This window comes from Drosophila virilis, chromosome 5 (genome assembly GCF_030788295.1).
Source record: "Drosophila virilis strain 15010-1051.87 chromosome 5, Dvir_AGI_RSII-ME, whole genome shotgun sequence".
Classification (NCBI taxonomy): domain Eukaryota; kingdom Metazoa; phylum Arthropoda; class Insecta; order Diptera; family Drosophilidae; genus Drosophila; species Drosophila virilis.
The window spans coordinates 18,506,827-18,525,546 of record NC_091547.1 but is presented as its reverse complement, the minus strand read 5'-3'; the positions used below and the strand labels follow the sequence as shown (position 1 = coordinate 18,525,546).

The 18,720-nt window shown below is 40.3% G+C and overlaps 1 protein-coding gene and 1 non-coding gene across 3 annotated transcripts in view; one reads left to right on the top strand and one right to left on the bottom strand.

The window, feature by feature from the left end:
* The window catches only part of mbl (muscleblind), a 212,549-nt gene that overhangs the window by 15,788 nt on the left and 178,041 nt on the right, over positions 1 to 18,720 (top strand). The gene's annotated exons all lie outside the window — the stretch shown is intronic.
* Positions 17,209 to 18,435, bottom strand: LOC26530778 (uncharacterized). Its single transcript, XR_011416931.1, has 2 exons — positions 17,654 to 18,435; positions 17,209 to 17,588 (listed from the first exon to the last, which is right to left on the bottom strand). It is a non-coding gene; the product is annotated as an uncharacterized protein (transcript).

The following is an 18,720-nucleotide window of genomic DNA, read 5'->3' as shown; positions in this document are numbered from 1 at the left end:
TTTATGTTTTATTATTTTTATTTTTGAACCATTTACTTAAAGTTTCCGCCAGCGAAAATCCTCAAGCTCTGAGCGACAGTCGGCAGTCTAATGCAATTCAGGGCATTTACTTGCACCTGCCGCTGGCTGCCTGGCTGTCTACTGGCGTTTAGCGTTGCCTTCCACTAACTATGGAAACCACTGACATGCAACAGAATTTATAATCGCACACACACGTTCAGCCTCACACACCCACACACACACACACACATACACAGCACCTGCTACACCTGAGCGATAAAAACCCACAAATTTTGCGTGCGCTAGTTATGAGGGCGTTGTCGCCGCCGTGTGGGCGTGTCAATTGCATGACGCCCCGCACCTACACCCACACCCACTCCCACACCCACACCCAGTGGCTGCTGTAGCAGCACCTGAAACCAGTCTCCAGCTTGTGCATCCATCGTTGACGTTGTCTGGCAAAGTGCGTGTCTCGATTTCTACATAATTAAACTACATCAGCCATGCCACTTGCCGTGGTACATGTTGCTCTGCTCCTCCAGCAGCAGCCGCTGCCCCTGCTGTCCCGCCTGGCTTTTTGGTTACGTGTGCGTGGCGCCACCACTTCCGGTTTGCGCCGGTTGCGTCCGGGCAACGGGCGACCGGCAACGAGCACCAACAACTTTGGCGCTAAACTTTTAATGCACGTGCACTGGCCACCAAGAGAAAGGATGAGAGAGGGAGAGGCTGGCAGGAAGAGAAATGAAGAGAGGGTGTAAGTGACTGAGCTGGAGGGTTAGGGAGGCTGACTTTTGGGCAACGGATTGTGGTAGAATTGGGTGGCATCCGTTGGCAGCAATTGACATGGTAAGCCAGACGGGCGACAAAATTGTCCACAACGGGCACTTTAAATTTGGGACAAACGCAGATGTGTTGTTTTTAAATATTTCATAACACATTACAAAATAAAAATGTCGTTTCAAATATTTTAAAACATTATCAACTATGCAACATCATTATTTATTTTTTTTTTTTAACTTTTCCAAATTATTGATATATGAGTGTAGTTGTGGCTTTATTTATTGGATCAGTTAAACCGAGAATTCATTTGAATATATGTATATGTCCTTGAAGCTAAATTAATAACAGATATTTTTGGATATCTGTAAAAAAGAAAATGCTATGATAGTGAAAGTGCTATCCATGAAAAGCTTGTTAAAGATATCTGAAAAATTAAATTAATCGCCTGATCTTTTATATCATCTATATGATCTAACAAGACAGATAAATGCATAGGTTTTTCGAGTTATCATCGAATGCGTTCTCGACATTTGTGCTGGGTGTCACAGTTCTTATAACATAGTTTGTGCCTACATGTGTGTGTGAGTGTATGTAGCTGTGCGTTAGTTTTGTATATTGTTGTTGTAACTGCGTCTGCCTCGTTTGCACGAAAATTTGTTGGAATTATTTCGAGCAGCTCTAAATTTCGCAATAACGAGCCGCATTTGACGGGCATACAAATTGCATGCTTCTCCTCACCAGAGGGGACGAGGGAAGCGGGTGCTGTAACTGAAGCTGGGCCTCTTGGTTCGTCGCTGGGCGCTTTGTTAAGGCCAAGTCAAGTGCGTGTGTGTGTAGCTATGTGTGTGAATCGGGTTGTGTGTGTGTTGCTTTCAACTTTCTTGGCCTGGCCTTAGTTTGCCAGTTTACCAGTTTGCCAGGGCTGCTGTAGGGCAGCCAAGTTTCTGGCCGGGATTTGTTGTTCGAATTTGGCCAACTTGCAGATAGTACATAATTAAATAGCTTAAGCATGCCACCATGCAAGCCGAAAACAACATTATAACAATTTAGCCAACGCCATCTTCGCAAAGATTCTGCAACTTATGTGGCAAAATATTTGTGCAAACTTTTCAATTTTTCAACAGATTCCCTATGCTTTTTTATCCAGCTTTTTATATATTTCACATTGCCCTGTTCGGACTGGCTCAGGGGCAATCTTTTTGATTTAGCTGCGCAGCCATTAACACGGATTGATTGCCCCCAAGGACAAAAGACGCCAAGTGGCTTGCAGGACATGCGCCGCAGCTGCTAGTCTGGGCTCCAAGATGACTTCAGCTAAAGGTTGGAGGCATTAGAATATGGGCGAAATTGTCTTTGTGCGTGCACACAACAAAAAATGAAAGTTGCCTCGTTGTTGTTGTTGTTGTTGTTGTTATTTTCCCCTGACATTTAACAATTGATTTTAGCTGAGTTGCCTATCTATTTATGCATATAATGTTGTAGGCAAAGTGTTGCTGGGATCTGCGAGCAGTAAATATAAATTAACATTCTAATACTGATTGATATCACACACAATTCATTGAATCCAAATAGAAAATGCTTTCCGTAAATATATTCACATAAAATTTATTTCGTTTATTTTGAAATATATTTCTTGCTGATATAAATATTTTATTGTATATCCGTTAAACATTAAGTGAGCAAATATGTTTGTTTTTTTATGTAATTCATTTAAATATATAAGCAGGTGCTCAGTAGACAGCTCGATTGAACATTTATAAATAAACGTCACAGCATAGAAAGAGAAAGACAGACAGAGATATCAGCTCAAGAAATGGAACTTATTCTCTGATGGTGTTCAGAAAACGTCCATTATCATTTTGTTAGAATACTCAGAGCTGTGCAGATGCATATCTCATGATCTGGGAGAAGCATAACTGCCTCCCTTTGGGATATATAATCTCTATCTTCAAAAGATTCGCTCATTTATATTTGTATTTTTAATTTGTGAATTAAGATTTAAGTTAAAAAAGTAATTTAGTTGTTTACGTTAAAGTGCAAAGGGAAGCCATTAGATGAAAGATATTTCATCTAGAAGCTACATGTTTGGTGCCACTAACTCATGAAACGTAAGGGATTTGCTCTTAAAACACGATTCGATTTTTATACATTTCTTGGAAAGGCGCAAGTTATCGGCACTAGGTGCACTTACATATTCTTATATACAAGGGATGAACAGACAAACGGACTTGGCTCGATCTACTCGACTATTGATGATGATCAAGAATATATATGCTTTATGCACTCGAAGTTGCTTCTCAGTGCTTCTTACCTACATTTGCATTTAAACATTTTCTCTTTTTAGCCATTTTCAATGAGCTCAGCGTATAAAAATGAATTATAATGTATTAAATTGCCATTGCTTAACATATATTGCAATGCAATTGTCTAGGTTTATGAGTCCTTATTGTACCATAAGCCTGATGATTGTGTGTTCGGTATATGCTGGTACCCACATAAAAAATCTAGTATTATATGGTTGTTACTTTCCTTTTTTTTTTTTGAAATTTGCTAGCGTAACAGCATAAGTAATAGTCAAGGCATTTAAGATGGTAATTAACTTTATCACTTTCAACTCCGAACATAAAAAAAGATTACCTTCGAACGAAAAATGTACAATTGAAACAGGCAAATATAATAACTTGTTTTCCCAAGCTGTTCATGAGTAGTCAAAATAATAAATGTTGTCTACTGAAAATGGTGCCAAATTTGGGTTTCGTGCGCATTAGCTACAGTAGCTATTCGCTATAGTCGCTAAATCGTTAAATGTGTCGGCCATAAACGGCATATGAATAAAGCAATATTAAAAACTTATCGATTAAACAATCGACCAATGCAGAAAACTTCGAACTTTGCGCCAAACAACTGCTGCTTTCTCTTACTCTCGCTCGCGTGGTCTCTCTCTTTCTCTCTCTCTCTCTCTACACTTTCTGTCCTTTTTGCAGAGGCTGTCATGCTAATAAGAAACGCTTTGTTATGCATTTCCTTCCGCTTACGTGGCCTGACTTAAGGCGCATTTGCAAAATTAAAGACGAAGTGCAAGTGCCATCAAATTGTGCGCCTCCACTGGGGCCTTCTGCAGGCGCTAATAGGGTGGCAACACATTGAGGGTGGGCTTGGCATGTGGCAGGGTATACAAGCCTTAAAAAGGTAAATTGAAAACTTTGCCCTCGGTTCGTTGTGCCACACTGTTTGGCAGTTGGTTTTGGCCGTGTGCGTGCCTTGTCAACATAATTCAGCAGTTGATTGAATAGAGCAAAGCAGCTGGAGAGGCGGTGCGGGCGGGCGAGCTATAGCCATAAAAGCGCCAGTCGGCGACATTAAACGCTTCTCAGTCGATGGCCTCCGTTATCCGTTTTGTTGGCAACTTTTGCTGCGCCAGTTTTAAAATCAAATGCCTCATTTGTACGGCTTACGCTTACGGCCGCAGTCGCGCGGCTCCCTGGCTGCAGGGGCAGAGGCAATGACAGGGACGGGGCCAGCGTCAGTGTTACCGGTTCCGGTTGCGCAAACCGCAAAGATTAATTTGTTATTGCTGCATGTCGCTACCGCTGCCGCTGCCGCTGCCGTTGCCGTTGGTGGAGTTGTAGGTCTTTGCCAGGAAGTCCTGTCGGCGCTGGAATTTTTAGCGCAGCACTAAAGGTGCAAAGGAATTTAATTAAATGTTCTTCTCACTGCCATGGCGAAAGTTTCACAAGCACTGCAGCAGCTCCAGCAACAGCTCCAATGGCAGCTCATTCCGCCACACAATGGAAAATTTGTTGTTTTTGCTTGGGCCCTGCCGAGGCTAAGCCGTCGTCACAAGCGCAGCTCAATAAACTTGACAAATTTACATAGCCCTGGCCTCGTGGCTGCCCTTAGGACTGCAGCCCCAATCCCCCACCTCTCCCACTCTATGACCACTTCTCGGCCGCTCCGCTCTTGGACAGCCAATTGTGGGTACTAACAAGACATGAAAGCCGCTTTGGCAGCAAAAGTACTAAAGTAAGAAGCTGCCATTTGAGTCCTCAACGCAAGTACAATGGGCATAAAATGGGCTCGAAGCGATCAGAAACTCAGGCAACTGTCAAAGTTAGTGTATATTTTGTTTCAGGTCAAAGGTGCTATTTCTAAGATTCTGTACTCAATAGCTCTACCCACAGTTTATTTCCACACCTTCGATAACACCCTTGAAAACTTTTCCATAAACTAATCGTTTGCGCATGAAGCCAGTTGATAATTATGCATAATCAATTATATTGTCCTTCCTTACCTTCAATAACCTTTCGTCAACCCATTAATAGTATATGCAGCAGTAAAAACTCAAATCATAAAATTTAAATCAAGCAAATCAATTAAATAATACACTAGAATACATTTGTAATTGTCCATCATAATCAATTGTGTTGCTGCACATTGTCTTTAATTGGGCCACAAAATGTCGGTACGCTCATCCACATTGCCCGTTAGTCCAAATGCCCAGCTCCTACTTTCAAAAACATCGAATGCTTTAAAGAGTTCATAATCCAAAATGTACACAAAACCAGACTGCAAAGCACAGCCGAGCACAGGCCGGGCACCAGCGCTGGTAAAACAAACTGATCAATGGGCTATAATACGACAGACGGGCGGGCCAGAGTGGACAGACCACGTCTGCTGGTAGGTGGGCGAGGCTTTCTGGACTGGACCGGACCGGACAGACAAAACAGGACAGATGGCATGAAAAATTATTTACTGCAAGAAAAATCGCATGCAACATTTTTGCACTGCGTCCACAGTAGAGGCTGGAGAAGGGGCAAAAGGCAAGACAGGCCCTAAAGGCAGGCACAGTCAGAAGCCAGGCCAGAATGATTTTGTTGGGAGGACAACGCATTGAGGCTTGGCATGGTGAGCGGGTTATGGGTGCCCAACGATGAAGGGGGACTGGGACTGGGCCGCCAGTCGGCAGTCGCATGATGAAGTTGCCAATGATGATGATGGGCCACGACTATGGCTAAGGCTGATGCTGATGCAGGCGACACAATAATGCTGCCATTAATCTTCTGGCACGACTGATTTGTTTGACTTACGGCTCACGGCGACAGCCACAGCAGTAAGCGGGAGAAAGAGAGATGGAGAGTGAGAAAGAGAGAGAGAGACACTTGGATATACATATAGATAGTAAGATAGATAGATAGATAGATAGATAGATGGATGGATGAATGGATGGATGGTTGGATGGTTAATTGGAGAGTGGTAGTTGGAGCAGCTTAAAGCCTGGCCAAAAGCAGCAACTTGCCAACGCACATTACAAAATAATTTGTGTAAATCATTTCTGGCATTATGCAACCCCCTCCCCTCACCACATCCCCGCCCCTGGCGAAGAGCGCTGTTGTTGTCTTCCAAACCTCAGTAAAACTTTAATTGTGCAGCCATCAACACCAATCAGCCGCTGTCGCTGACACTTGTCAACAAGCATAGCGGCATTCATAATTTTTTGGCTTGTTAATGAATGAAAGGTTTTCCGAGCCATCAAAAGTGTCTACCTGGCACGAAAAACAGTGTAATTACACTATGCAACCAAAACGTGGCATTTAACTTTTCAATAAATAATAAATAAACAAAAATAAATAATAATATTTAATAAGGATTACATTAATCCATTAATTAAATTTTCTTTTAGTTAATTTTTTCGATCATTTTCCTTTCTATCTCCCGTTAAACTTTTATACATTTTCTTTATGATTTGCATTTATTATTGCCTATGCACAAGCTGGATTTTATTCTGAAACAGATTTATTAGTTTTTTTTACAAGCCATTCTTTCCGAAATCTAAACACTTTTTTTTAAGCTTTGTATGTTTACTTTTAATTTTAATGCTGTCGAAAATGATGTTGATCAGTGTGGTCGAGGCTGTCTGGAAAATGTTATAACAAATGTTTGCCGCATGTTCAGCAATCATTATGTCATGTGCGTCTTTCTAGTCACGATTAACAATCACTCAGTCGCAGTTTCAGACTCTGAGTCAACCGCACAATCGGTGTCTGATACAGCCTCGAAATGGACTTGTTCAACTTTCGATTGGCCGGGCCGTCAAAAGCGAAAACAGTTGTGGATGATAGGCGGGGTGTGGGGCGGATTGGAGGCGGTAAAGCGAATCCAAACGACGACCGCAAATTACTCCACTTGAGTGCGAAAATTGCATGGAGCCAGAAAAGTCAGTCAAGTGAAAACATTTTTGCAACTCCTCTTGCGGCGACGGGCTTGCCAATGTTTGGTTTTGGACATTTGCTGCATTTTGGACAGGGCTCGAAGAGCGCCAGCTCTTATTGCAGCTCAGCTTTGTACTTGATATGGCAAAATTGTGATTGCGTGCGAGAAGATGAGTTTGATAATGCGCCTGTCTATGTCGTCATTTGGCTGATTGAGTTATGTCATTACTGCGGACGCAATCCGTAAAGCATCGACATGTGACAAATGTCTATTAAAAAAATATATAAATATATATATATATTTCCAATATTCTTTGCCTTATAATTATTATTACTTTCTTTCAAATTATATAATAAATATTTTCTCTCGAAAGTATTTTATAGTCAATTATTAAGTACTTATAAAATTTCTTAGCTTGTTGCATGCGTAAAATTGTATTTTTAATATTTTGTTTAAAAAACATTTTATTTTGAAAAGAAATTTTAACTCTTTTCTCATGTATTCAAATTTTCCAGCCGAATTATTGCCATAAAGTTTTAAATTGGAAGTACACGTGCTTTCTTATGACATCAAAAAGACGTGCGAATATGTTAGGGAATCGTAAATCAATTGGGGTGTAAAATTTCTGAAGCTGGCCAGGAGTCATTTGGTTGCCATTCCATGGCCGACTGCCCAACGGAAGATGACTTGCATGATGTGGCTTGTAAGCGATTTATTGTTATGTGCCCGGTGACCCCCTTCCTCTCAACTGTTGGCCCCTTTTTGTTGGGGTCGTTAAAAGTTTTATGTTTAATGGTTATTTGCCATTTGGTTGAAAGGTGTTTTGTGTGTAATTTATAAACTACTCTCAAATTGATATTAAAATGTCATTAAAAAGTGCAAGCTGTAACGCATTGAGATTTTAATGAGCAGCCGTATCAGGAAGTGCAGTTACTTGTTGCCATATACCTAATTGATATGGACCATTAAAAGTTGGTCACACACATTCACACACTCGCACAGATTCGTATTTCACTCAAAATTTGCTAACTATGAAAAACAACTGTCATTGGTAAAAGAAAAAATGTAAACAACAGCAGCAACAACCACAAATGTTGCCACCAAATTTTTCAGAAATGCTGTTTGCTTCCATTGTGGCCCATGCAAATCATCATTAAATAAATTGCTCATAATTATCGCTAAGCCCGACTCGTTGCGACTTTCTGGCATATGAGTGCGCTGCCCATTTGTCTAAGTCCAGCGTATTTTGACTAATTTCTAACGTTGCGCATACGCCCCCCCTGTGGATGAAAGACTTGAAAAACAAACTAAAAAAGTCAAGTCACATGCAATACCCTGAAGCAAGTGTTTGTGCAGGGTACACAATTTTAAAGCTTAAAATCAGTTACACTAAAATCACTATTACTATACACTTTTCCTTACAGGGTATCCAAGCGTCGCTAACTTTTGCTTTGTTGGCTTTTCCCCTGCTCGCAGTTCGCATTTCCTTCTGCACGGCCAGCCAGCCAAGTGGGCGGCTTTTCGTCGTGTAATTTTCTGTCAAATTTTGCATGATTTTCATTTGATAAATGCATAATAATGCCAGACCTGACCACAGCAGGTGGGTCTTTGGTCGCCCGTTTGGCTTGCTTTGCTTCCTGGTCTGGCAGCTGATGACGAGGTGGCGACTCAAGCGCTTGCCACAACCTGCCAACTGTCCGTCAAGGGAGCGGCTTTGTCTTACACCGGCTGATGAGTCGTTCAATGGCACAGTTTGCGCTGATTGTTTGATTGTTTTTGCCAGTCAACAACGACAGCAGCAACGAATGGGCAGAAAATATGAACAAAAGAAATCGTAAAATTTTTCAGACAAATGGGGTTCCACAAATATCCGAAAGAAACTCGGGTTTATAGCGGCGCAACAAATGAGTGTGGGCGTGTTTCTAATCAAGGCGAAACACTTTCACAATAACCAGGAAATTTGTGCGCTTGTGCTGAAAGGCCACAACGAATAGTACGTATTTAAGATTTTAGATTTACTTAAAAGGGGCCAAATATCTTAATGTATTTTAAATGTTGCATAACTTGTGTGCCTCCAGATATTGGTGGAAAGAGAATTTCCAGTTCCAGTTTTCTACACTGCTTGCAAATTGAACAAGGGTATATTGATTCGCGAATTTGATTATCTTCTGTCTTAACTTTTTATTCATTGGATTGACTTCTTGTATGCACTGAGCCGCACCTACTTCCGCCCCAATCATTGCATTTTATGTTTCAATAATTATTGTCATGTCTATCCATGTCATGGAGAGCGTCTCTTCTTGGTCAGTTTTTAGCTGTTTCTTAATCTGAACAGAGTATTGCATTTTTGACTGAGCAATCCATATACTTTCTAAACGGGAATTTTATACATTTTTAGAAACATCTTTAAGCTTTACAGTTTAGAAATTGAGCTTAAAGCTAATAGTTAAATAATTTTTCATACACACTTTCCCTTCTGGAAATGTGTGTAAGCGGGCATTAACATCTTAGAGTTTGCCAGTCATTTAGTCAGTCAGTTAATCAGACAATTGGTCAGTTAGCACAATCCCTTATTTATATTTAGATTGAAGTCATATTACCATAGTACCAAAGATTAGGCGAAATGGAATTTTGCATATAAGTCGGTTGGATTTCCAAAAATTATGTAGATATTGTGCCTATTTGCATGAAATTCCCATGGGTTACATTGACAACAAAGCTGAAATGTAGTCACAAATATGGCCAATAGCTCGCACTGAACTGAGTAATTTGTGAATTGACTGCTCAGTCGATGGCGTAAATTAAATTACTGGCACTGTGGCAGTTCAGTTGGATGCAAATGCAAAGATTCTTCAGGCACACACACACGCATTCCAATGCAGACCATACAAATCGAAAGAAGCAAAAAAAAAAAAATAAAAATTGAGCTGGCTGAGAAACTGGCAAATTTGTTGCCCTTGAACTAACAAAATGGCCAAAAGTTCCAATCAGCCAAGTGCAGCCAGTTGCCCAATTTCTCTGGTGTGCGTATTTTTGGCCAGATTTTGTGCCTGAGCATGGTTTATTTGTGTGTTGGTGTGTGCGTGTGTGTGTGTGTGTGTGTTTGTTTGCTACACAAATTGAACATTTTCATTAGATTTTCTTTTGGTGGGCGGACGCCAGTAGCAACAGCAGCAGCAACGGCAACAACATGGCACGCACACAAAATACCAACAAAAAAAAAAAAAAAACAAAGAAAATTCAAGTGCAGACGACGCGACGCCGACAAAATCTGGTTCGATAGAGTTTTCCCATAGAGTTTTGTTCGCTGGGCACATTCAATTGTAATGCCCAGGAGAGTGATTCAATTGAATTTGTTTGTTTTAGTATACGGTTCATTTATTTGCAAAAACGACAGGCCACACACACACCCACACACATACGCACACACCCCGACATATGCCCGGTATGTGTGCGCATATAATTTGAACTTTGTCGAACTTCCGGTCAAATGGCGAACGCCGTTCAAATCCCAACCCCGCATGTGTATTTAGGGTAGGGGGCAGCATATAAATGTGGCATTGTTCAAGTGCTGGAGTCAAGTATGCAACGCTCAATTCAAGGTGTGTACTGCTCTATGTGTGTGTGTGTGTGTGTGTGTGTGTGTGTGTGTGTGGGTGCGTGTGTCTGCAAAACTTTTGCCTGCTTCGGATAAGTTCCTGTGGCCCCGGGGGAGCGCTTAAGATTTCATTGTGTAAATTTACTGCAGCGCTGCTCGTGAGATTCACTCGTTTCTGCTGCGGCGGCTGCTCTATAAAGCAAAAGAAAATTCAAATCGCGAACTGCTTAAAAATGAACAACAAATGAAATTCCCATAGGTAGCAAACGATGTGCCCCGCGGCCTGGGCCCATGTGGCGTATGCGCAACTTTGCGCATTTCTAAAAGCCGCCGCTGGTCTGTACGTTGTCTGTCCCGGCCCAAAGTTTTACTTGGCTGCACTGCGTCGTCTTTCACCTGTTTTGTCTTGATTTCATCTCAGCTGCTCGTTTTTCGCTCCTGCAGAGTCTGTGCTTGAGCCTCGGCACAGGCTGCGGCCCGACAGACGGGCAACATTTAATGTCATGTTTGTAAGTTTCTAGACGATGCCAACATGTTACTCGACCGTTGCGTCGACTCGACAGCGTCTTTGATTCCTTCCGGTCGCGCCCGACACTTTCACCATTTTCACACATTGGCTCCATGGCGGGCAGCATTCTTGGCAGTCTTGGTCGCCCGCACGCCACGGCTGTCGCCCTTGTTGTTTCCATTTTGGAGTTTGGGGGGCTTGACTTGGGGTTACCTTGTAATTCGCTTTGTATAGTTGAAGGAGCGACGTTTAAGGTTCTTGCCGGCCATGTTTAATTTAGTTTGTCATAAGCTGGGCGAATTTCGAGTTTTGATTTTTAAACATGCTTTAACCAATCCTTAGAATTAAAGTGAGCCACAATAAATACCACTAAATCGATTTATTTATATTTTATTTTATTTTATTTGTTTTATTTATTTGTAATGCTTATTATAATAGTATTTATCAGTAATAATAATTCAATATTAAATAAAGAACAGAGATGGAAATATCAACTGCGGCATACTCTTTCACAAGTGAAGCAGATTGATTGTTGTTTGATGTGCTATTTGCAAAAATAGGATCAGCTGTGCAATCAGTTATAGATTTAAAACTTTTGCTTTTTACGTGCTTTACTTGCTTTCACAAAACTTTATCTGGTGCGAGTAGAAAAATCCAATAGACACTTTCAATCTATGAACATATATAAAAAGTATCCGATTAAAGCTGAGTTCAACATAATAATTGTATGTTATCTACGGTGCTAAGACAGAAAACGTCAACAAACATAATAATTGTTAATGGTTCTAAAGAGTTGACAAACAGTTCATTCATCCATTCACGCACACCGACAAACACACACATGCACAAGCAGAGCGAAAGATTATGGCAATGTCAATCCGATTAATATTAAGCAGGAAAAACAACAACAAGCACAACATCAGCAGTGGCAACAGCTCAGCTTGCATGGAAAAGTCAACTGACATCAATGAGACAGAAGCAAACAGCAGCTTCGGGGCGTTTGCCCGGGAATGGGGTTGGTTTTCAAGGGAAGGGGCGTGGCACGTGCCTTATGACTTATGGCAAAATGTTATTGCTATTCTTACAATTGTTGGTTTTTTTTTGTAATGTTCTGATTGTTGGCAATATTGTTGATCTGATTAAGGGCAACGATAATGAGGATCAGTGCGGGTAGGAGCTAGACCTAGAGCCTACAAACAGACTAAGCATATTTGCTTTTAGCACAGACTGAAATAAACTCCAGTACAGATACAAATACGGTTACAGATTCAGATACGTAAGCATGTGTCCTTCACAGCTGCAGACAGTGCGCATAAATTATGCTAAATACAATTAAATCGAGTTGTTGCGCTGGCAAATTCACTGAGCAAATGACTGACTGAGTAACTGACAGATTGCCAGACGAAATGCGTGGCTTCAGCTTATTGACAGCGTCTTGGCAGCCAGCAGACTTGGCTCATTAGCCTCAGTTCATGCCCTCAACCCTCACCATAATGTGTGTCAAAAGTTGGCATTTGAAGTAATTAAATTTAAATTGGATTCAACAGCCAAGAAATTCGCGCAGAATAAGGAAAATAAAACAACAACGATAACAAGTCAGAACAATTATTTTTGAGTTGCCAAAGATTGAATACTCTTCCTAATAACAATTAAAAGACGTACTATGCATATAAGCTGCCTCGAAGGTGTGTTAATTTTAACATTAATTATCTATACATATGGAAAGAGTCTAGAAGATAACCGACGATATATCCTGGTACTAGCTACCGATAACTATCTATCTACCTCACAGTTGAGGTTATCAGTCGAAAATTATTGATTTAAAGGAAAATTTCTCCACTGCTAACTATTAACTGTGATGATTATAATTTGGTCTCCCAAATCTCTAAAAATTAACATATAAAAGGACAGTTACCTTAGAGGATGTTTCACTAAATCTGGTTGGTTCTTCAAGTCTTTATTCAGCTATACAGACGGACAGATACCACGCAGAGAGACGTAAAATAAACTCTGGAAGAAATCAGTAATACACTTCGCAAGGGCATCAAAATATGATGACTGGAAGACAAACTTTTTTAATCCTTTGCTCATTTGTTCTTTGGTTGTGCATGAGGCAGGAAAGGTCATATTTATGGTGGAAAGGTTCTCCTTAAGGGGGGCCTGTTGCGCAAGGGATGCCTTCTGGGGTGCGTCTGTGCACATTTCCGTATTATTAAAACTTTAAACGAAAAAGTTTTCGTTTATAGTGGATTTTAATAATACGAAATATGTTGACGAGTTTCGTTCTCCACGCAGTCTGAATCAACTGATTTAAATACAATTTGTGGCCAAAAACGCTTGACTTTAGCATTAATGAACCCAGTTTTGCCCTTGGCCAAGGCTAAAACCAATTAAAAGGCTTAGCTGTGCAAAGAAAAGTAGTTACATATAAAATGATATACAGCTGATCAGGGAATACCTTTAACATATGCTTTTAGTAAAGTTGTACTAAACCTGCATATATTTATTGCTGAGTGTTTTTAGCTTTTGTCACAGATCCACGAGTCCATAAACTATGTGAAGCCAAGATTTTCTATGACAAATAGTCGTTCAGTTTTGAATCCACCTTGAACGAACTATTTGCAGCTTAGACATATAAAGTTAGCCAAATCGAAACAAATTATTACTAAAGCTTCCTAACAAGCTTCCATTCCGCACTTCTGTTTTGTGTCTGCAAGGAAATTTAATCTTTCGCTTAAAGTGCAAAGTGTGACGAAGCACTTCCTGATATTCCCTTGGCCAAATCAATGCTCTAAGGAGAAGCCATAGAGTGATGAGTGGAAGCTGCAGGGGACACTCGACAGACGGGTAATGCCATCACAATTTCTTGTAACTAACCAAACAGATCGTTAGCGAATGCTCACACCTATGCCGTGTGCAAAGCTGGCTGCCCCGGCCCCTTGCCCAGCCGTATAAACATTGCGCGCATTCGTCGATATTTCATATATGGATTACGTCCGCTGCGGTCGATGTTGCTCCAAATGACTCACAATTAAATGCGATCCGCATGAAGAAAAGTAAAGCCTAACTCGCCTGTCTTTCACTGCCACTGAAAGCGAAAGCGAAATTGTTATTTTGCAACATGCAACTGCAGCAACAACTGCAACAACAACTGCAACAATAACCGCCACAGCAACAAGCTTAGCAGCGGCGTCTCGCAATAATTGCGAGCAAATATTACATGTGAGCGTTGAAGTTGCAAAGCCACAGTGGTGCTAATTGATTTTGTATGTTGCAAAAATCATCAATGCTCAACAGATGATATATTGAACTTTCTGATTAAAAAGTTTCGATATTTTTGATCTCTGTTGGGCTTTCTGCTACTACTTTTCTGTTATAATGCATCGAGCACTAAGGCTGACACTAGTTTTTACAATCAATTAATTATGTTAGCAAAATACTGTTTGTACATATATATTTCCTAATTGTCCTCTAATACGATTTTGCTAATACTGAATTTCTTGATACATTTGTCTGGTGCATTCATTTTACCAACTGCCTCTGTAAAAATTAAAATTTCTGCTACGCCTCCCAATAGATTCCACTGTGCGCCGCTAGCTAACAGCGTCAGTGGGGGCTGGCCTCGACTAACTGCATATTATCGAGACAGTCGATGACGATAAAAACTACAGCTACAACTACAACAGCAACAAAAACAACAACAACAGCCTAGCTGACATCATAATTATCGATCGTACTGTAGCTGCCGCTGGCTCAAGTAATTATGCCAAAAGCGCGTTTATTATGTGTGCGTGTGTGTGCGTGTGTTTGCGTGGCGTATGAACGAAAGAAAAACCAATGAAAAGTGAAAATGATACAGAAAATACGCCAAGGAAATCGATCAGCGTGTTGTCAGCACATAAAAAGTAAATCAAGGCGAATTAAAGGTACCCTGCGAATATTTTATATATATAGTTCGTATTTAATACAACATCAATTTAGGCTTTAAGCTATGTTGCATCGATAAGAAACGTGGAATTTATTGTATTTTTTTATTAAAAACTAATTTTTAACAAAGTTAGGGTGAGAGCATCTCTAATCTGAATAGCAGTAATATATGCGATTTTAATTTTGTTATAGCTAAAAGCCAGACCAAAACTTCTGACATAGCCAAGAGATGTACAGCAAGGGTAGAAAAGCGGCTAGTGGCGGAATAAAAAAGAAAATTGCTAAAAAAAATAGTTGCCTGAGCATTTGCTTATTTAGAGCGTTCCGCGCAGACATGTTTGCGGCGTGTTATGAAATACTTGGTAGCATAATTAAACCAGCTACAACAACAACTAACCAGTGTGTAATAACAGAAAAAAATGTAGGAAAAGTCGGCTAAGCTGTAATTTACTAACTCGATACCGAAATATTATTTAAATTTTATAGTTGCTAAATGGTTTTACAAAATTGTTTCATCGCTAAAAAAAAAAAAATATTTACAAAAATATTGAAATTATTGTGAATCGATCCAGTTTTGGGCTATCTTAGCTTTGATGGCAAAGTGTAGATGCCTTGGGAAACATCTCGATGATGCAAATTCGATTTCAACTGCAGTTTCATATCAGATTGGTATTGAAACAGCCAGGACATCCGCTAATCTGATCGCTTTTGCATCGATTGAAGGTCGTCTCTTTGGCTCTTGCCCATATCAGTTGCGTGTAACATATCAATGTTTTCGATGCTCGCATGCACATTACTTGCCCCATCAACTGTTTTCACCACCATCTGAGGTCTGTTCCACAGGGCACAGGCCGAGCAGACAGCAGCAGCAGCAGCAGTTACCCAGGTGTTGACCGAAGGGAGATGAGTCGCATCATTTTTAAACAGTTCGCTTTCAGATGCAGCGATTTGATCTTCATTTAGCATATTTGAATGCTGCCCAAAAATAAAAAAAAAACTAATCTAATAAAATTAGCAAAATAATTTTGAGATTTTCAAATTTCAAAACTTTTTGTAGATGTTGCCTATACGTCACTTTCCGAAAGGGCTTCCGTATGGGAATATTCAGACCCCGTCTAACAGCTCACATGCAGAACGCGCTCTAGGCAGGCGCGTGAATATATATCATCAAATCGTCCATAGAACAAAAAAATTACATTCCTAAAACAGTTGGTGCAATCAATATAACTTTGAGCATTGACTTTGACGGATGAAATGCGCTGAAAGACCATCGCATATGGCTAATTTAGAGTTGTATTCATTAGCTAGTTGCCCCTCTCATCAAAGAGATTGCCAAACACGCAATAGGAAGACGGGCAACGCGAAAGCGAACGGTGTTGTGATGGCTGCATATGCTCCAGTTTCCTGCTGTCCATTGCCGTTGAAACCGATCTTGTGACTCGTTTTAGTCGCTTTCATGACATAATGGCATGTCGAGCGTTGGCGAATTTGATTGATGGCGCTTCGGCTGTAGCTGGCGGGAGCCGAGCTGAGAGCTTTAATTGATGGAGTGTCAACCGATTGCCAAATGTGTTACAAATCAATGAAAATGCAATGCGAAATGCACATTTTGTTTGTTTGGCCCTCGGTCGAATGCTTAGCAAATTTGTATTTACAGATTTGCAACAGAGCTCGACTGAGCTCGGACAGCAAACTTTTAGCGTACTTGTATTTACCTTAGCATCTTCATTATGCCCAAATACTATGTCCCCGTCTAGTTAGCTACCAACTCACATCACATCATGCTGTCACAGCCGTTTGTCGGCTCATACCCGGTCCTCAGTTACAGTCCAATCTTCACTGGGCGCCTTCTTCCCCTCTTGACCAGTCTTGTTTGCTTTTTGCTTTAACGGCTTTTGGCGCTGTCAACAAGGTTCGTGTCAGGTAAACAGATTATGTAAAAACACTCTAGGAGGCAGTTCCCCACTACGAGATACCCTGAACCCAGCGACTAATATAGTTTAAGACGCGATAGATTTAGAGGGGGTAGAACCCAGCTCGTCCTGATCATTTCAATATATTATATTAGGTTTTAATTTTTTGCTGCGCCATTCCTTTTATTTTCGCATTTGAACCAAATTCACTTGAAATCGAAGCAGAAACAATTTTAAAATTTTGAATCAATTAAATTTAAACCATATGCAAATCAACGCCTAATAACAGTTTGTATCTGTGTCCTCATCCATTTTTTCTCAACGCCCTAGGGATCGTGCATTTTCAGCCACGAAACATTGCTCGTCATCTTTCAAAGCTTGACCCTCAAGGCGCAACTCGATCGATTCATTATCGACCGACACATTTTCGATCGATTCATTTTCAATCGATTCATGTTCGATCGATTCATTGTCAGTCTTCGACGCAAATTTCAAATTTCGTAGCTTGACCCACATAGCCCAAGTGGAGTACATCATAACTGCGCCGGCAGTTAGCCAAGCGTTTCCCTCGAACATATCCGCTCCAGAAGTGGTTGTTGCTGGTGCAGGTGCCGCTGGTGCCGGAGTAGCTGGTGCATCACCCATTATGAAACTATTGAAAGCAAACAATTTTTTTTTTTTATTATTTTACAAGCAAACGGCAATATTTTAACTTACTTTTATTATTTTCCTTGCTAAGCGTCGTTATTGTTTGTGAGAGCTCTTAGTTAAGAATGCGTTAGGAAATAAATCGAAAATCAAATAATTTGTGTTTAGAATTCGAAATTTTTTAAACTAACGTCTTTTACAGAATGAAGAATTTGTTATAAATTTCTTTAAAGTTTTGTGTTGCTTTGGGATCGAAGTGTTGAATGAGAATGATGAAAATTCCCAATTCTATTCAAAGGTCGGAAAATTGTTTACAGCCGCCTGCTGAAGTAAATTTATATTTCTACAATTGTGTTAGAAAAAAAAAACAAGTGTTCAGTCCGACTTTGAGATACTTCTGCTCGTCAGTCGCGCAAAATGATAATTAGATATGATAATTGATTCTTAAGAAATGATATCTTAACAGGTAGGCAAAGATGGCAATCATATACTGACATTTGCAAAAAAAAAAACAAAAACTAGGGCACATCGTCGAAAAGAGAAATGTATTGATAGAAAATTACATGTAGCATACCCCGTTTTTTCATGCCCGAAAAATGTTTAAAAAAAACTTTTTGCAAAAAGCATAAGCAATCATTTTGGATCCCATACAGTATACATATATATAATTACTTGATCAAAACGACGAAATAAGTCCGCAAATAAGACGATATCATCTAAGGCCCCCCAACCCCATCTTTTGGTACAGCGTACGCATTCTTAGCATATTTCACTTCTAGTTCTAGCCTTTATCCCCTAAATTGACCAAATTCTCTTCTAGCTGCACCAAATATAGCTCGTGCGAAAAACTCGTTTGTTTACATCACAAACTACTATACAATTTTAGTTGCCATCCTGTAGAACCTTTCGGGCAACAGCATTCAAATTTCAACTTGTGGGTTATTCAAATTTATTGTTGATTTGTTACTAACGGGCGGAGGCGGGGTCGATAGGTGTAGATCAAGAATCCTTGATTCTATACATCTCGTCTAGATGACTAGATTTCTTTTAGGTTCCAAGAGCGACACGCACACAGACACGGTTCCGAGATGCCACCATTTTGAATTGTCAAATATTTGGAGTGGAAAATTTATTTT